This window comes from Puma concolor, chromosome A2 (assembly GCF_028749965.1).
Source record: "Puma concolor isolate L17-30 chromosome A2, mPumCon1.1.hap2, whole genome shotgun sequence".
Taxonomy (NCBI): Eukaryota; Metazoa; Chordata; class Mammalia; order Carnivora; family Felidae; genus Puma; species Puma concolor.
The window spans coordinates 126865637-126886557 of record NC_141668.1 but is presented as its reverse complement, the minus strand read 5'-3'; the positions used below and the strand labels follow the sequence as shown (position 1 = coordinate 126886557).

Sequence of the window (20921 nt, the reverse complement as noted above, 5' to 3'; positions counted from 1 at the left end):
CACCCCCCCGGATTCGCCGATTCTCAGCCCCAAAGCAGAAGTGTTTGTTTCCCTGGCTAGAGCGCCTTAAAGATTCCACGAATTCCCGGTCTGCGGGAGGCCCGAGGTTTGTGTACCGCGCAGGTCGCGCCTCCTTGTGCTCCTATACTAGGGTAGCCAAGGAAGGAGGCATCGCGGCTGTTATTCCCCATCGCTCAGCAGGACATCCTTCACACTCCTGCACCGGAACCGGGTTAATTGTCTTCAGGTGTTTCGAGTTCAGGTGAGGCGCCCTTTCGCGGATTTGCGCGCAGGGGCTGGGAGTCTCGTCTCCCGGCCAGGGGCGGGCAGGTGCTGCTGCACCCGGGCTCGCGCCTCCTCGGGCCGCGCGCTGCGCATGCTCAGCCCGGCTGCGCGCCGGCTCCCCCCGCCCCCCAGCGTCTCTCCTCTGCTCCACGCGTCTCCGCCTCCTCGAGGCTGGGGAGCCGGCTGCCTGAACTCCGCGGCGCCAGGTTTTTGGAGGCGCCGCGAGCGCTGGGAGGGAGCAGAGCGCGGCACCAGACCGAGCACCGGGTTCAACATCAGGATTGGTCGCAAGTAGGAAGCTTCGCCACTACAGCGGGACCCTCGGGCTGTGCCCGCGTCGCGCCGGAGGCTGTAGTGGGCGCCGCGCTCAGGTGCTGAGGGTAAGTGAGGCGCGAGCAGGCAGGGTCCGCTCCAGCCTGGGCGCCTGCTGCCCCGGGGCTTTCCGGCTCGCGGATTTTGGGGAAAGGGCATGGTTCTCGGAGGCTGCCTAGTGTAGAGGGGCTCCCTGGGGCTCCCACTCCTGCAGGGCTGGGCAGGGGCTGCGGGCCGTACTGCCATGAGCCGGGCAGCCCTGCGGGCGGGGCGCAGCCGGAACTGAGCGCCCTGAAGCCGGGAGTAGGCAGGGCACCGACGGCGCCACCTTTACCCCACGGCGACCCTTTTTGGTCAGAAAATAAGTTTGTTGCTCTGCCGGGCAGCTAGAGAACAAGTAGCCTAGACCGCATAATGCTTGGGGAATCGTTAGAATCCGCTCCTTCAACTGGTTCAGGCTGTTGCCCCTTCTCCGTGCGCCCTCGCTCCCGGCGCGCGGTTCTTGGCGAGAGTTTCCTTCCGATGTTGATACTCCGGGCTCCGATTGCCCGGCTGTGCAGCCCACGGTAGAGAAAGGCGAACTTGGGCTGTTATTTGAGGCGATTTAGGACTCAGGGGAACAGGGGGTCGGTAGCCGTGGTGGAGGGAGCCCTGGCGAAACAGATATGGACTTTGGAGGCGCCCACTCTGTGCCAGGCTCTGTCTGAGCGCGGGGGGTATAGCGGCGAATCACTCCGTCCGGGTCCCCGCTCTTGTGACACGTTACGTGGTATACCCAGGCTCTGCCCAGGGAGCTTGTCGGGGTGGCGTGAAAATTTCCACCAATTTCAGGGGGATTTGCAGTTTCTTTGCAATGGCAAAGACTACCGCCTCGTCTGCTCCTTCGACCCAGACGTCCACGAGATGTGCGCCGGGCACCCCACGGACACCAACCCGCACTCTGCTTCTGGAACGGAGCAGAGGGCTCAAAACCTGTGTGCATTTTCTCTTTGTGCTTCGTGTATACGTTGTTACTTACTAAAGGTGTGGAGTTGGGGGTAAGAAGACGCGAGCCAGTCAAGGAGTCTGATGCATGGGAACATTCTTGCAGCACAGCGGATCCCCAGCAAGGAGGCAGCTTCGCGCAAAGCGAAGCTAAGGAGGTTGGTTGCTGCTGGCTGGGGTCTTCAGATTTGCAGCGAAATGGCTTGCGGAGGTAGTGTAGGGCGAATCAGTGTGACTGATCACTCTGGGTGGGTGGTCTGCGTGGAGGTGGGGTGGTGGATCTTGGGGTGCGTTGGAGGTTTGTTTGCAAGGAGGAGCTCCTGGAAGGAAAGCTCCTGGAACTTTTTCTAGTTTTCCTGCTGAAATCAACATAGGGGCGGGGACATGTTTGTCGGAATAACTGTCTTTTGATTGCATGGGAAGAGTCTGCAGTTTCTTGTGATGGGAGCTTGATATTTTAAGGAATAATTCCATGTAATTGATTTGTTTAGTCACTCAGAGGAATAATTTGGAATGTGCTCTTATTTTTGTATTTTGAGATCTACGGTTTATGTCCTTTAAGGAGTGGGGTAGATTTGCAGCAGGCAGGTCCACGCAGAAGCATTTACATTCGGGCTGATGAGCAAGTTTGTTCTGTCTCTGCCCAAGTGAGTGAAAAAGAGCACTGTGTCAAGGAGATAGACCCCTCGAGGTGCTTTTTGTGGCATTCATGAGAAAAGTCACGTTTCTCCCATAACTTTATTCTTGCTCTCTTTGCCTTGATTTCATTCAAGACTTAGGTGACTGTCCACAATGCAGGGTGGGAATGTTAGGTTGCTAAGGATAAAAAAAAAAATTGCTTGGGAATATTGTTTTCGCCACCTTATAAAATGCTACTGATTTTTGTTTGTTTAAACCAACTTCAACTGCTCTGGATTGATGAGAAGGAATGGTAATGGTAAACCTCATTATTTTTCAGTGTGGATTCTGCCAGGTTGGAGGTGACCTGCATTGAGAAACTGACCTTTTTAAATTAGGGGGTAAGACTAATCAGGGAAAAGACCTGCTGTTTAAGGGTGCAGGTCAGATGCATGAAAATTTCAGCAGAGGCAGATTTTCTATTTTGCAGTCTTTATGAAAACAGCTTTTAGTTCCTTTAACTTGGGGGACTTTGTCTCCTTGAGTCAGCCTAGCACCTCTTTCTCTAGTCATTTCATATTGGTGGGACATTAAGAGTGAATAGAGAGCAAGCCTTTTAATGTTGGCTTTTATATCATCCACTGATTTTACCTAGTTCACTTTCTTTTTTTCTTTTTTTTTTTATTCAGAAGTAGGTTTTCTAATTATTTTCCCTGTAAGCACTAAATCTTTTGGCTGGAATTTTTCTTCTGAAAGGTACACAGGACATCTGTTACTTGAGTTTATTTCTTAAAAATAAAGGTAACCTGAGTGATTATACATTTCAGAAGAAAACTCCTTTATAGTTCCAAATAATGCCAAGTTTGATAATTGTTTTAACTTGTCGGATTCTTCTTGATTATACTCAGAGACATTGACATCATGTACTTTAGCTTTAATCTTGATTTTTATTTAAAGAATTTAATCGTTTGTGAAAACATGTTTTTATATGATTTTAATTGAATTAGTTTATTTTATTTGGTAAGCAGGGAGATGTCTGTATGCACAGATGTGGAAAGTTTTCTTGTTTTCATTTTCTGTAACACAGTATCTTAAATCTGAGGGGGGAGACCAGATTTATTACCTAGACTTACTGGTCTTTATTTTTTATTATACACTATCAGAAGAAAATTTGACCATACTCATTAAAATTTATTTCCAAGTTATACACATATACTGTTATATTCATATAATTATATTATAAAATATGTATAAAAAAGCTAAAGGATAAATAAGGCAAAAATTATGAGACAGAAGTTCTAATATTTTTATGTACTCCAGTGAATACAGCCCACTTTGGAAATCACTGATAGTTTGGGAGTTTTTACCTTTTCTTATCTCTGGCTTTGCCATTCACCATCTTTGATACAGTAGCCAGTTGGAAAACTGCTAGAAATCTGTGTCTCCTGTAACAGATGGGTTAAGAGCATCGTTTCCTGGTCATGAACACATGTGGATGGAATGAGGCAGAAGAGATGAATGTAATAGAGGGGTCATCCTGGATCTCCCAAATGGGATATACAGATGAAAAAAAAAAAGTTTAAATTTAAAGAATGAAGTTCCAGTGGTTAAAAAAGTGAGGAAATCAGTAAGAGTGAGGAAAAGAAAGACATTTTCCATGTTGCAGTATTGTGTGGAGGGTGGAAAGATGAAAAACCTTGGAGATTAACCTGGATGTGGCCCTACCACTTATTACATTCATGATATTGGACAGGATAGTTCCATAACTTCTTGGAGTTTTCGTTTCCTTAGCTATAAACTTTGATAACATTTATTTTGAGCCATCATGATAGGGATTAAACCTGAGAGTATAGGTATGGAGCTTAGTTCTGTTAGGTTGGGGAGGTTAACAGTTGTAACAAATGAATCAGAAATGTGTACTTCCTCCAATATGACATACTGTCATTCCTGTTAAGTCCCCAACTGGATGATCTTGGCAGCATTCCTCCAAGACTTCTGTCATCTTCAGCAGGGTCACTTCAGCCTTGGAAGGAGAAGGACTTGGAGAATGTTAATTGCTCAGACCTGCAGGTCTCCATATAACTTTTGCTTTCATTTCATTGGCCAGAACTCAGTTGTATGTGGGTGGATCTTACTATAAGAGAGGCTGGGCAATGTGGTACAGCTGGGTTTCCAGGAAGGAGAAGAAATGGTTGGGGGAACAGCCAGCACTTCTGACACTCTATCACTATAGGTGACATTTCCTCCATGTTCAGTAAATGTTACTTCCTTTTCCTTCCCCCAACCCTGGTTTTCCTGGCGGAAAAGCCAGGACAGTTATAAGGAAAAAGATAATAGAAGCAGTTAAAACATGCATAGTACTTATTATTTTTGAGATATTTTTCTAAGCTCTTTGCCCTGCTAGATCGGTATTATTGTTTCTGTTGTATATATAAGGAAAACTTGGTTTAGAGAAATTCAGTCATTTGTTCAACATAGCCAGTAAGTGGGCCCAGCTGGGATTTGAACCAGTTCTTTGGCTCTAGAGTTGATTTTCTTAACAGCTTCATTACACTTCTTGTTTATTCTTGCCTTAATACTTTTCTTGTTGTAGCCATTGGACTACTGTTTTCTTTTGGTGTGTATAAAAAAGCTGGAGGGAAATTAAAAATCCTAAAGAAGAAAAAAGATGATCTCTAATCTAACATTTAATGGGGTATAATTAGATATGATATAGCTTTATCTTGAATACCTACTTGGGTCAGGTATTTAAAGTAAGACTCTCGGGGCGCCTGGGTGGCGCAGTCGGTTAAGCACCCGACTTCAGCCAGGTCACGATCTCGCGGTCCGTGAGTTCGAGCCCCGCGTCGGGCTCTGGGCTGATGGCTCAGAGCCTGGAGCCTGTTTCCAATTCTGTGTCTCCCTCTCTCTCTGCCCCTCACCCGTTCATGCTCTGTCTCTCTCTGTCCCAAAAATAAATAAATGTTAAAAAAAAAAATTTAAAAAATAAAGTAAGACTCTCTATGACTAGGCTTCTTCATTTATAATTAATTTTCAGGATATATGCCCTGAATTATAACCTTTTTCTTAAACTTTCATTGTGGGAATCCTTGATTACCGTTTTTAAGCTGCAGTATATAAAGATAAATTCTTGTTAACTTCTTAGCCTAAGCACATATTCCTTCTGGCAATTTCACAAGTAAAATATTCTCCCCTCATCTTCCTTTTGATCAAAAGCATTGTTCTTCATCAACATCCCCAAATTCCAAGAAAGAAAATTCTTCCCTTGTTTTCTCAGCTTTGCAAAACTTTTTGAGTACTTACTGCATGACTAAAGGGACTTTTACTTGTAATCCTAGTGTCCTGTAAAAGAAAATGATCCCTTTGTTCTCATCCTGTTATGGTGTCCCAGTTATATTAGACAATTTGCCTCTTCTCACCTTTCTTGTGTATTTGTCCTTTGCAAAAATACCTCTTACAGTTTTGTTTACAAATAGCCGCAGTAGAAATGTGAGTTGGTTAATACTGAGAGTGTATTTTTTGCCAAGACCATTCATTTTCCAATATTATGGAGTCATTTTTTCCTTCTTGTTCAGTATGTATTTGTGGCATCTTCCCAATTAATTAATGACTCGTGTTCTCATCATGTAGGTGAACAGATATACTTGGATGCTTCTCAGTCACCTCTTTCTCAAAAGACCATGTTAATTTCCTTCTCATTTTCTCTGAACCTTTTGTTCTAAGAAATGTGCTTTATTTTTTTTTAAATTTACCTTGCATCCAAACTTCTTCACACCCGTGCTATGTATATATACATATATATGTGTGTGTGTTGTAAGTCCCTTTTTATGATTTAATGGGGTAGAAGGACAGAAAGGTTTAAACTTGCTTATTATAATGTTGTCAGAGTCCCAGTGAGTGAGGTCCCACAGGGCCTAGTGAAAAGTGTAACAGGTAAAGTCTAAATTTTTAGTGACTTAAAATACTTTCTACTTCTTGCTCATGTGGCATAGTTCAGTACTTAAGTCCTGATAAAGTGGCTTTCCATTGGGTCATTCGAGGAATCAAGTTCTTTATCCTTTTCCTGGCTTCGTCCTCCTAAGTCCCCTGAGTCCATATTCAGGCAAGGAGTGAAGAGAGAAATGTCCTGGCAAGTTTCGTAGGATGTTTTTATTTTATTTTTTTTGTTTTTTTTTAATTTTTTTTTTTCAACGTTTATTTATTTTTGGGACAGAGAGAGACAGAGCATGAACGGGGGAGGGGCAGAGAGAGAGGGAGACACAGAATCGGAAACAGACTCCAGGCTCTGAGCCATCAGCCCAGAGCCCGACGCGGGGCTCGAACTCGCTGACCGCGAGATCGTGACCTGGCTGAAGTCGGACGCTTAACCGACTGCGCCACCCGGGCGCCCCTCATAGGATGTTTTTATACGTCCATACTGGGAGTGGTTATCATGGCTTTTGCTAACACTGCATTGAGCAGAACTTTTTTACTTGGCCATTCCTCCCTGCAAGGAAAGCTAAGAAATGGAGTCACACTGAGTGCCCAGAAAAAGTGGTATGGTGAATAACTAGCAGATTTTCAACAAATGGTAAGTCACAGATTTCTAATAAATAAATGTGAGATTACTGGCCAATTCTCTATTTCTCTCACTTTAGGTATGGAGAAAGCAGTGTGTGTGTGTGTGTGTGTGTGTGTGTGTGTTATTTGCCTGATAAGTATCTATTCCTTTTCTTCCTTTTTAAAAATGTTTGTTTATTTGTTTTGAGTGGGGGGAGAGAGAGAATCTGGCAGTTCAGCGTCCGATGCAGTTGAAACTCATGAACCGTGAGATCATGACCTGAGCCAAGGTTGGATGCTTAACTGACTGAGCCATCCAGGTGCCCCTCTTTACTTCCTTTTAATGTTGGCCTTTGTTACTATCCCATTCCTTTGTTTTAAGACTTTGTTTTTTTTTTTTTTTTTTTAATTTTTTTTTCAACGTTTATTTATTTTTGGGACAGAGAGAGACAGAGCATGAACGGGGGAGGGGCAGAGAGAGAGGGAGACACAGAATCGGAAACAGGCTCCAGGCTCTGAGCCATCAGCCCAGAGCCCAACGCGGGGCTCGAACTCACGGACTGTGAGATCGTGACCTGGCTGAAGTCGGACGCTTAACCGACTGCGCCACCCAGGCGCCCCTAAGACTTTGGTTTTTAAGAGCAGTTTCAGATTTATGACAAAATTTACAGGGCTGTACAGAGATTCCTCATATGCTCCTGCTCCCAGACATTATCAACATCACTCACCAGAATGGTACATTTTTTACCCAACGTGAACCTAAATTGAAACACCATAATCACCCTAAGTTCATAGTTTACCTTAGGATTCACTGTTGGTGTTGTACTTCTATGAGTTTGGACACATAAATGTATGATGACATATTATCCATCATTATAATATCATACAGAATATTTTCACTGCCCTAAAAGGTCTCTGTGCTCTGCCTGTTCGCATCTCCCGCTCTCTCATTTTTAGTCCTTAAGGATATTCCATCGTTGGGTTCTATCCCATACTTAGTGCATATGGTCTGGGAGAAACTCTCTTGCCTACTGAAGGATTGAAACATGCCCTTCTACTTAAGAAAGAGCATTAGTTCTCCCTATCCACAATAATCGTTGCCAGAAAGGGCCTAGTGCACTGTGAGAATGACTGTAGAAAGGCGAGATCTTTTGCTGCTTATAATAAGTCACTTGGCATTCCCCTACCAAGGCACATATATTCATCGCTAAATCATAAAGTGAAAGCTCTTATTTCTTTAAAGTCTATCTCTGTAGAACTGTGAAGGGAAGTGGAAGTTAAAACCGCATCCTCATGCTTAATTTCTTTTTATAAGATTTATCCTGTTCCTTCCTAGATGATGTTTTCCTTTCCATTTGCACTTCCCTGTTTCCCCCTTTCAGATCTGCAGTCTAGGTGCCCACCCTAGAGCCTGCCAGTTGATTTTTTTGCATGTGTTTGTTTATATTGCCTTTGTGTCTGGTCTACTCTTGACATCTTTCTCCAGGGTGTTTATTACAGTTTGTGTAATGCTCAACTCAATTGTCATTCTGTTTAGCCTCTTTCAATACTATTAAGGCATAAAAAATGATTGCCTTTTTCTGTACAGACTCCTATTTTATTTTTTTTCCATGCCACTGATAAGACACCTATCATGAAAGTAACCAGCCCTCCTGGTTTTCCCAAGACTGAAGGGTCCTAGGATGCAGGAAGGTCAGTGTTAAAACCTGTCAAGTCCTGGGCAAATTGGGACAAATTCAGTGTCCTACATATTACATTGTAGTGTTATCTTGCTTGTCACTCAGTACCATGAGAGTTCCTGGAGACAGTGGATAAGGGCTTGGACTTTGGAGTCACACAGATTTCTTACCAGTCCTAAATCCATTTTGTGTAAAATGTTTATTTATATGAGACATAGAGAAAACTACACGCAAGACAGATAGAGCATGAGTAGGGGATGGGCAGAGAGGGGCTGGGGGAGAGAGAGAAGTCCAAGCAGGATTCTCAGTTGTCAGTGCAAGAGCCCCAGGTGGGGCTCAGACTCAGAACTGTGTGATCAGGACCTGAACTGAAATCAAGGGTCAGATGCCTGACCTACTGAGCCACCCAGGCGTCCCAGTCTTAAATCCATTTTGTACTTTGTGTAATTGTGTGTCATAGCAGGTTATCTACCTTTTCTAGATTTCAGGTTCATCAGCTGTATAATGGGATGATATGCATTTTGCAATTTTCAGATACTTAAAGGATATAATAAATTAAAATCACTTGTTTATTGATGGACAAATACTATTTGGATAGTACCTAAAGGCACAGGAATTTTCTGAATACTATATGTAATACTACTTGCAAAGTACTTTTAGTTCAGTGCCTAAATCCTAGTAAGCTTCCAATAAACATATTTCGATTCATTAATGATATTCATATTTTGATATCACATGCCTAAAACATGGTAGACATCAAAAATAAAATTAAGCTCAGAAAATACATGTTCATGGAGCATTAATGATATTACCAGGAATTTATAATAACTAGAGCAAACAAGTCCATGAGAGTAATTAGAAGATATTTGAGAAAGCAGGAATTGGCTGTGAGATTGGTTCTTTTTTAGACAAGGTTTGCATTTTCTGGTTTATTTAAAGCCAGAGTCAGCAGTTTTCATGTTTTGGAAAGAGAAACTATTTTCCATATTTGGACAAGGTCAGTTTCAGCTCATAGCAGTTAAAATGAGTATTTATCACTATTAACTAAATAAAAGTGATGTATTTCTGGGAAGGGAGTTTGGTTCATGAGAAAATGAGGATTAGGAGAGCAGAAGCCCTGCTGATTCCATAATGGTCTGGAGGTTTAAAAAAATGCATACAGAAGTCTCCTTTGTTCATACCCTGTAAGGTATCCTCTCCACCTTTGACTGGAACTTTTGTGTGTGAAAATTTGTACCTCGCACATTTGTCCTAATGGAGACCTTGATAATTCATATTGCCTGTGCCTTTTAGATTTGTCATGGAAATTTCCAGTGAGGACAGGTGTTACAATTGTGCTTATGCTGAGATCGGTCCAGTTTGGAGAAGAACAGTGAGCAAAAAATGACGTGACTCAAATCCCTAAATATGTATTCTGAGGCATGATTCTAGGCACATTTCCATCATTTTGAATTGTACAGATTTGTATTATTACCTATATTATTATTGCTCTTCAATTATCAAATATAAATATGAGTGGGTTTTTTTTTTTTTTGCCTTCATTATTAACTCATTTGATTAGCTGTTAGCCAGCTATTGATTCTAGGCTTTGCACAAATTAGCAAATTAATTACAAGTCCAAGGACTATTTTTTTACTGTATTTAATTAGATGAATGACATCCTTAAAAATAAAATGTTTACTCACGTCACATTTCCAATTCCTGGTAAAAATTATAATATAAACATGGTTGTCTACAATTCTTGGAACTAATTATAAATAGAGGTTTGTCTTTAATAATAGTTTTTTTTAAATGGGAATCTGTGTAAAAATAGTACTTCACCCTTTAAATAGGTGGCTAAGTTTGATTTACTTCTTGATGACAGAGGATCACCATGATGAACATAGGATAGTAGTCTAGACTAGAGCGTGCATGGGCCTTTGATTCAGACAGACCTAGATTTGTTCTGCCACTTGCCAGCTGTGTGATCTTGAACATGTTCTTAACCCTTCCCAAGGCATTTTTTAAAATCTGTGAAGTTGAATGTGCCTACCTTACAGAGATTCTGTGAACATTAAATGATAATTAAGACTAGTACAGTGTTCATGGCATATTCTAAGCACTAAGTGAATTTTCCTTATACTATAATCTTTGCAGTTTATAGAGAACATAGTACATGTAGTTGCTTTATATATTTGTTGAAATAAATAATGTTATACTGGTCTGTGTCCATAGGATCACATCAAGTGCAGCTGAGATACGGGTACCTGAGTGAACTCTGTCTGCTTTCTGATGCCTTTAAGAGGGTCATATTTAATTCCTTGCTTTGATGAATTAGCCATTTGTTGGCTGTTTCTTACTGTTTGTGAACTAGAAAATAAGAGATATACAAGCCATTCAAACTATATGTAATAATTTGACTAGATTCTGAATGAGGCTCTGAAGGACCTTTTCTTTTTTTCTCCTCACTACCCACCTCCCCACCCCACATCCACCGAACAGACTTTTTTTTTTTTTTGAGTGAGAGAGTAATACAGATGTTTTACATTTTCTGTTTTCTCAGTTTCACCTTTTCCTAGATCCTGACTGAGGAACTGAGAGGTAAAGTGTTAATGCAGTATAGTAGAAATAGAAAATTAACTGCTTTGATAAATTGTGACATGTGTTTGTGATACGCTTTGCACCAGAATCACATTTGTGAAGATTCCTGTGTTACAGGTGTGAAATGTTGACTGTCTTACCTGCAGTACAATAAAATTTGTTCAAAAGTCTGTACTCATTGTCTTTACTATACAAAGACATTCCCTTTTATCTTCTTCGGCACTTTTCCAGGTCTCATTCACCAGGTAGTAGATTCTTACCTAAAATTACTAGTATTTCCTCTCCATTTTCTTGTTTGAACTGGTCAGAGTTCGAGACACTGCAACAATTCTAGATATGATTAAGATGGTGGTAATGTCTGTATATGCACTGTATAACATAGATTATCATGGATTCATAGTTCCAATAACTCTGCTCACTTCTTTTATTAGTAGCAGTTCACCAGCGTATTGTCATTTGTATTCTATACATTCAATAACTGAAATGAAGTTTTTTAAATGTTACTGTGGCTCAGGGGCGCCTGGGTGGCTCAGTCGGTTGAGCGTCCGACTTCGGCCCAGGTCATGATCTCACGTCCGTGAGTTCGAGCCCTGCGTCGGGCTCTGTGCTGACAGTGCAGAGCCTGGAGCCTGTTTCAGATTCTGTGTCTCCCTCTCTCTCTCTGACCCTTCCCCATTCATGCTCTGTCTGTCTCTGTCTCAAAAATAAATAAACGTTAAAAAAAATTTTTTTTAAATGTTACTGTGGCTCAGAGCCACAGTCTTCTGTTGTTCTGAATTCATAAACTTTTACAAATTTTAGTAGTTTTCTTTAAAGTAGCATCTTAGAGTTGCCTGGGTGGCTCAGTCAGTTGAGCATCTGACTTTAGCTCAGGTCATGATCTCATGGTCTGTGAGTTCGAACCCCGTGTCGGGCTCTGTGCTGACAGTTCAGAGCCTGGAGCCTGCTTCGGATTCTGTGTCTCCCTCTCTCTCTGCCCCTCCCCTGCTCATGCTCTGTCTCTCTCTGTCTCAAAAATAAACGTTAAAAAAAATTTAAAAACATTAAAAAAAAAAAGTAGCATCTTAATTCATTGTATTAAGGTTAACCCTTTTTTTTTGAAGATTTTATTTGTTTTAAATTGCTTTTAATGTTTATTCATTTTTTGAGAAACTGCAAGAGTGGGGAAGGGGTAGAGAGAGAGGGAGACACACATCTAAAGCAGGCTCCAGGCTCTGAACTGATAGCACAGAGGCTGAGGGCGGGGTTCGAACCCACAAACTGTGAGATTGTGACCTGAGCTCAAGTTGGACGCTTAACCCACTGAGCCACCCAGGTACCCCTAAAAGATTATATTTTTATGTGATCCCTGTACCCCACTGTGAAGCTTGAACTCTCAACCCCAAGGTCAATAGTCGCATGCTCCACCAAATGAGCCAGTCAGGAGCCCCTATTAAAGTTAATTCCTTAAGAAAAGGAACATAATATAATGCATATCCCAAATGATGAATTCCATGTTTTAGGTTAGGATTCAGTCTACTGTTTTATGTGATGTAAAAGAGAGGCTATAGGTAGACTTGGTGATTCAGATTGCTTTGATGATTCAAATTCTGGCTCTACCACTATTATATATGTAGTATTAGCCTAACTTATATACCCACTCCTAGCTTTATTTTCCCATCTGTATGATGGGGGTATTGTTGCAAGGTTGTGAGACTAAAATTAGTTATTCATATATACACGTAGCCTAGTGCCAGGCACATAATTAGATCATCCCTTAAAATGCTGAGTTTCTTATTATGATCCTGTTGTTTTCATGCCTTTATTTGATAGGACGCCTATGTTGATGAAACATGTGAAAGTTATGATTAATGCACTTGAAATGTCATTCTTTTAAAATACTTAATAAAGTGATTTATGTTTGTTCCTGTGTCTTTATCCATGGATATATCTCTGTTGGCTGTGTAAAAGAGGAAGGCAACATCTCTATAGGATGTTGTTTTATGGTTGACTATTATAAGGAGCCACTGTATCGGAACTGAGATATGATTAGCACTATTTGAGATTTCACTTTGGAAAAAATGGTTTTGGCTGTGGTCAAGAGTCTTGTTTATTAAAAAGAATGAATTACTGAATAGGTTCTCATTTGTATTCTTTTTATTTCAGCTATAGCCCATCTTGCCATGTTGCAAAAGGATATGCTGACATGTGACAGAGTAGAAATATAAAAATGTTTCAAGTTGCTTTCAGTCAAATATGATTGAAAATTTTCAAAAGATTTACACATTTTTTTATTTGTAATAGTGACATTACTGAGAAATGAATTTCAGTGTCTTCTGGAGAGCAGCAGCCTCTCTATGAGTGCTTTGCATTTCAAAACTTAGCAAATGTAACATAATGACTGGTGTATTATTAATATGCCTACAACTAAGGAGTTTTACATATTTGAAGAGAAACGAGTTAGTGTTATTTTACTTCCTATTTGTATAACCATTAAGGAATGAAACATTAAGGTTTGTCTACTTCCTCCTTATACATACACACACACACACACACACACATATGTTTACTATGTAGTTTATGGGATTCAAATAATACTTTTATATAGTTTTGTTTACAATTGATCTTTTAATCTTACTAGATTTCTTAATTACTTTGATGATTCTTTCTGTATTTCTAACACATACAATAAGAACTTGTTTACTGGTTTCCATTGTGATATACATTGTCCCCCTACTATCTACTAAGTTGATTCACATTAGAATCTTAATTCACTGACAGATTTTCATCCATTACTTATACCTTATAGAATCTAAGTTGTGGCTTTGTTGTGGAAATTAGCCTGACTGCAGGTTTAATCATTAATGTCCTGGTACTCTCTGTCATTAGATTATTTCCCGAATGCATTGTGTACTACACCTCTGAATCTTCAGAGGACCAGACCAAGTATTTGTGAAAGTCCTAAAGGATACACTTTGAATGGAAAGGATGGTAGAAATCCTGCCATTTCTGTCTTCTTAGGCTTTTAGGTGTTAGAAAGCACTATAGAAACATATTTACACTGATGGATTACACTATCCCCAATTACTAAAATTACCTGGCTGAGTAAGTTAAGGGGGTATAGGGACGGTTTCTCTTATGTCTGAAAATAATATAATGAATTGTCCATCAGTTATTTCATTTTGCTATTGATCCTTGATGTTTTTTTTTTTTTTTAATTTTTTTTTTTTCCAACGTTTATTTATTTTTGGGACAGAGACAGAGCATGAACGGGGGAGGGGCAGAGAGAGAGAGGGAGACACAGAATCAGAAACAGGCTCCAGGCTCTGAGCCATCAGCCATCAGCCCAGAGCCTGATGCGGGGCTCGAACTCCCGGACCGCGAGATCATGACCTGGTTGAAGTCGGACGCTTAACCGACTGCGCCACCCAGGCGCCCCGATCCTTGATGTTTTGTACTCTATATCTCATTGACTAAGAACATCCATTCTATCAGGGCTTATGTATATAGTCTATAGTTTAGAAAAGAATATCATTCATAGAGGAAGTTTGCGCACAACCTTCATGCTATTGTAGTCAATAGATGGCATTTCCGGGTAACTTGTGTGAAAAATACAGGACTTTGGCTGCCATTCAGGCTTATATTCAGGATCTTCATTTTTTTCAGGTGATTTGTATTCACATTAAAGATTGATAGGCATTGATTTATATCATATTCTTAACTAACTTAAGTGACTAGTTACCTGATACTACGCCTAAGTGTCAAGTATATACTCAGCGTGCTTAATTATATGTTAAGAACCCAATACTACAGGATTAAAGATAGGTACAGTAAAGTTTGGTCAAAGGATGGTCAGAATCTATTAGGGTGGATACTACATACACACACACACACACACACACACACACACAAACACACTTTTTTAGAAATTCAGATAGAATACGGCCAACATGAATGGAGTAGAAAATGCTTTGGAAATCATTGTACGGAAGCTTTTTCATTTCTTGGGAATATGTTCTCATCATGTTCTTTTTGAAGCCCTTATTCGTGGAGTCTCTCAAGCCATTCTTGCTTATGCTGAGTTTAGCAACCTTGAGAACAATAGCTACCATTTTACCCATCATTGTAATTGATTAGCCTTTAGTGAATTTTTACACAGCCACTACTAAGGATAGATTTCTGGTGTAAGCACGCATGCGTATGTGTTTGTGTGAAAAGACATGTCACTTGTGTTTTCAAAAAGTTCTTTGTTTAGTATGAAAACTCAAATTACAATGTGGTGTGGGATATTATGATAGCACTTGTGTAGAGATTATGGGGAAGAATTCATAATTGAGATAAAGTGGAAAGATGGACAATATTTGAATGTTGGGTTTGGAAAGAACACTTAAAGAGGGTGTAGTGTATACAGTGTTATGGGTCATGAGAGAAAATGACAGAGAGTGACAAAGAGAATGACAAAGAGCTGGGTATGATATGAGTGAACCTTAGGGATGTGGGAGCATGGCAGCAGAGTCTTAGCATTATACAGTTTCATAGACTAGAATGAGAATGATGCGCCATGGGTCGGGCAGAGAACAAGTTGTGATTGTCATTTGTGAATCATAGAATTGTACGAACTAGCATCTGTAACCTGTGAGATAATTTGGAGAATAAGAGAAATTTGGACCATATTCTGTAGACCATGGACAGTCATGAAGTATTTTAAAGTGTCAGGATGACATCAGATTGTTAAATTTGAAAGTCTATCTGAATTTTGTGTGAGATATGAATAATGTATTTGGCGTAGTATGTAGAGTGGTATCCATAAGTTGTCTAGGCTTTTAGATGTATCCCTGACCTATGATTAGTTCTTATTTCCTATGCTAGTTCATGTTAATTATGTAGGATAACAGTAAACTGAGTACAAAACTGCATTTTCATTTTATTTATATGAAATATTTATACTTGTTTAATGTATTTTATTTCATATTTAAATTCACTATGCATAGGGATTAATAAGTGAATGGGGCTTAAATTAGAAAACCCAGAAAATGAGCAAACAACAAAGGTTCTTATGCATGTAATGAAAAAAATGCATCTCACAAGGTAATTAAGTGATTTTATATTGCAGTATGAAAACAATTGTCTTATGGATGTAGGTTACCAAGTGGGCAATTTCAATTAAGTATAAGATATTCTTTTCTTAAATACATTTTATTTGAAATATTAGAGGTTTACAGAGCAAGGTGTCCAGTGCCCATCTGCTATCCATCATATTTTCTGGCTTCATTTCATATCTCTCTCCTGTGACTGAGGTGCATTCCTTTGCATTTGCTGTCCTAAGATATTGTTGAAGGGAAATTAACACTGCTTGACAACATTTCTAATAAGTATTCATACTGTAGTGGACATATTTTTCTTTTAATCCACAGGAACAAGTCCACCTTCTCAACAGCAAAATTGCTTCCACTATTTTTGGTCTTGTTGGTTGATAAATCCCAAGTCCACTTCTATCTAGGAAGTAGTTGGGGAAGTTTTTCTGGTGACTTTCTCAGCTAGGCCCTTCCTCTGCCTCAGTGTACCAAATGTGCAGGCATGTGACCTGCACCTCTGAATGTTCAAATTATCAGCATCTGTCTCCTCATGTGGAATCTTGAGCTCAGTGATGTAGGCTGAAGAAATACGAGGGTTTATTTATATATATATTTTTACTTTGTTATTGTCCTGGCCTAACTGTCCAGTGGTATCTGCTCCTGGGGATTTTTGGGGCTGCTTGATTCCTTGTTTCTTTCTTCTGTCCTGTGATCTGCACAGATGCTTTTTATAAGGTCCCCTTTTTCTTAGGCTTTCAGAGTTGGTTATTCTTGTTGCTACCAAAGAAATGTAAAGAAGTTATTCTGGTATGCGCATATGTTTGGAGATACTTTTTATTTGCCACCTGCCTTATAATGTTATCCCATTATCTTTCTGTTGGGAACTTGTACACCACAGACACATAGGTTACCTTTTCAAGATGCATCATTTACTAGTTTGAGGCCTTTCTAGGAATTGGAAAAGTCATTCCCTTCACCAGCCTATGACATTTTCCACAGTTTACAATTGAGTACTCTCATCCCAGGGTTCTGTAGAATAGGGAAAGATGGCTGGAAATTTGGCATGCAAAACTTTCTGCCTTCCTTTTTTCACGTTTGGATAAGTGATATTATCCAAAAAGAGTTCTAACATTTCATGCAATTACAGACACTATGTTGATTCTTCATAAGCCTGTGTCTTTTATGAGTAATTCATGTAACATCATAATTCATAACATCAGCAGCCGCAAGTTCCCACCTTGGCATCTCTGATACTAATAAGTCTTTTCTACATAGGTCTTTCTGGAGGCTCTGTTATCTAGTAAGGAGCTAAAGCTTAGCTTTTGGGGCTTAGCCTGCAAACTTGCTACCTCCAAATATAGGAGTCTTGGTGTTACTATCCTTAGACCTAATATTTCTCCAGGGTGCCTTCTAGTAGCCTGAAAATAAAAGTCTCTGATGTAGCTCAGATCCGGCATTGTTAATTGAGTTGCACCCCAGGCCCAATGATCTTCTAATACTCTTTCATATATAGCCATTAACCACTAAACTTTTACTCACTTTCTTTTAGAAACAAGGCATTGTAGGAGGCCTATTATCAGGTATAAAGACCATTCCATGACCTTAACTTGGAAGTAGCAGAGGGGGCCATGTTTATGGGACTGAAAAAAAACTCTGGGGGGTAAGTGCTACAAAATATGATTGTGAGAAAAACCTTGGCACTTTGCAAGAAAATAAAGATTGACAGCCCAGCTCTAGAGGTATTGAATCAGAGTCTAGGGATGAATTTTAGGAAGCTATATTTTGAATATACTCCCCATGTGATTCTGATGTTCAGCCAGTTTTAGGAACTAGAGCATGTTCTGAAGAACACTAATTCTTCAAGATATAAATAGATTCCCTTTAAAATTTTTTCTTAGGAAATTTTTTTTCCTTAGGAAAATGAGCTTAGGAAGTTCTGGATTTTTAAACAGGTTTTTTTTTTTTTTTTTTTTTTTTTTTTACATTAGTACATCTCAGAATCTTTATGTGCTTTGTGAATACATGTTTCTGAAATTTATTTGAGTAATGTTGTAAGCTGTTTGGGTTACTTTTATCAGAGTACCATAGATGAAGTGCCTTGTAAACAACAGAAATTTATTCCTTATGGTTCTGAAGGCTGGAAAATCCAGGATCAAATTGCTGCCATATACAGTGTGTGATGAGAACCTACTTTCTTGTTCATGAGCAACCAGCACTGTAAACTCTGAGTCTTTTTTTTTAAACAGTTTTTTCTAATATGTATTTATATTTGAGAGAGAGACAGAGACAGGGACAGAGAGAGAGAGAGCAAGCGCACATGCAAGCAGAGGAGGGGCAGAGGGAGATGGAGACACAGAATCTGAGGCAGGCTCCAGGCTCCTAGCTGTCAGCCCAGAGCCCTATGGCTTAAATTCACCAGCCCTGAGATAATGACCTGAAGTTGGATGGTTAATCAGTTGAGCCACCCAGGCACCCTTGGTTGGGATCTTTTTAAAATAAAGACCCTACTCCTATTCATGAGCGCTCTGCCTTCATGGCCAAACACCTCTCAGAGGCCCAACTTTCATTTACCATCACATGGGGGATAAGGTTTCGACGTAAGAATTTTGGCAAACTTGCAGTGTCCAGTGACAGTCCCTGTCTCCTAAACATCTAATGGTTGTGGCTATCAGCCCTGGCAGCTCATTAAAATCATTTGGTTTAGTTGCTGTAGAATAAAGGTGGGTTCTGGGTAATGGAATTTTTTAAAAGCTTCCCAGATGATTTTCATTAAATGCAGCAAGTTTTGAGACCAAAGACAGAGTGAAATAGTCTTTGGAATATCCTTTAGGAAATTTTGTCCTACTGTGTGTTTCATATCATCCAGTTTTTTAAAAATGTTTCATGTGTGGGGTGGCTTTACTTAATTTACATATATATGTACATAAACATACACACTTGTGTATATGTATATATCTATAAATACATAAATTATGCTATAGTTTCCAGGTAGTTATTCAAATACCTTTATTTTCCTGATTATAATAGAAACTTCTTTTTAGGAAGAAATACGCCCAGTTATTGGAGACACTCTCTGAGAAAAAAAAAAGAAAAAAAATCTGTCTATATATCTAAATATATATCCAAAATATATCTATATCTATCTATCTATATATCTAGATATATACATGTAAAACATGTAGAGATTATATATCTATGGGTTGTCTAAGTAAATTCTAATTATAATGAGTAGCATTAATCGAATACTTAGCAATGTACTGGCAAGTTGTTAAATTCTTTTATTATCATTGAAACTTACCATCCTATGAGCTAGGTATTGTGATGAGAAAACTAAGAGATTAAATAACTTGATTCAGGTCATACAACTAGTAAATATCAGTACTTATGTCAGATCTCTAGTATGCCTGTCTGTGACCTAAAGCTTTAAACCAGTTTGAAATCCTGGCTGAGGAAGAGATTTTTATGTTTAATGATCGATATATGGCTAAAAGATGTCAGTATGTACACGCTTTCAGAACTATATTTTATTGGAGGGATGGTAAGTCTTCATAAATTATAAGGGTGTGGGAAGGTATTTCAGATGTTGAGAACCATATGAAAATAGGGTTTTCAAACAGAGATTGGCATATGCAGGTAAACAGAATTTTTGTAGTTACAGTAAATTGATAATTTGTGTAGGTAAATGATATTCTGAATGTGTTTGAATACTCAAAATTCAATGTATAAACATTTTTCATCAGTATAGGCTTTTAGGTATTGCTAAGCTTCTAGAAAATACTGTGTTTGACAGATTTTGTTATTCTGGCCACAAATTTAAACAAAGGGAAAAAATGATTTGACTATTGGCAATAAAACTTAGTGGATTTATGTATGGGTTCAATTGCATGCTTATTAGTCACTCAGAAAATGATGTTTCATTTTAAAAACACTTACCTTCATATGTTGTGATGATATAACAAGTTTTCAGTTTTTTGTCTTTCATTTTGCCAGATAAAATAAATTGGGTAAATGTAAATGACAGTACAGTGTTTTTAATAAAGTATAATGGCTAATCTTATGCGTCAACTTGGTTAGTTAGACCATGGTCCATATATTTGGTCTAACATGTCTGGGTGATGCTATGAAATTTTTTTAGGTGATAGTAACATTTAAATCAGGAGACTTTGAATAAAGGAGATCCATAATGTGGATAGGCTTCATGCGTTCAGTTGAAGGCTCTAAGTAACACTGACCTCCCCCAAGGAAGACTGAGAGTTCTTCCAACAGACTGCTTTCAGACTCAAGCTGCAACACCAACTCTTCCCCACATCTTCTGCCTATAGGTCTCCTGCCTACTCTGCAAATTTTGTACTTGATAGCTTCCATGATCATGTCAGCCATTGCCTTCCTTCCTTCCTTCCTTCCTTCCTTCCTTCCTTCCTCCCTTCCTTCCTTTTTCTTCTTCTTCTTCTTCTTCTTCTTCTTCTTCTTCTTCTTCTTCTTCTTCTTCTCCTTTCTTCTTCTTCTTCTTCTCCTTCCTTCCTTCCTTCCTTCCTTCCTTCCTTCCTTCCTTCCTTCCTTTCTTCTTTCTTCTTTCTCCTTCCTTTTTTTCATGTTTATTTTTGGGAGAGGGAGACATAGAATCCAAAGCAGGTTCCTGGCTCAGAGCTGTCAGCCCAGAGTTCGACGCGGGGCTCAAATTCATTAACCACAAGATCATGACCTAAGCCAAAGTCAGCCAGCCACTTACCTGACTGAGCCACCCAGGTGCCCCTTTGTAAGCCATTTTCTTAAAATAAATCTACTTGCCATCATATGTTTGAAGTATGAGGAGCAACAGATGACACCAAATTCTTCCATCTCCTACATTGGTGATATTTTCGCATGTATC

At 39.6% G+C, this 20921-nt stretch overlaps 1 protein-coding gene across 5 annotated transcripts in view; it reads left to right on the top strand.

The window, feature by feature from the left end:
* Positions 1-437: 437 nt before the first annotated feature.
* CNTN4 (contactin 4) overlaps positions 438-20921 on the top strand; it is a 903676-nt gene continuing 883192 nt past the window's right edge. For 3 of the 5 annotated variants that reach the window (XM_086697570.1, XM_086697562.1, XM_086697563.1), the window contains exon 1: positions 438-665. The gene's annotated coding sequence lies outside the window, so the exon portion shown is untranslated. Of the gene's footprint in view, positions 666-6639; positions 6770-20921 lie in introns of those variants that run through there. The other 2 variants (XM_086697564.1, XM_086697566.1) reach the window with 2 other exon arrangements.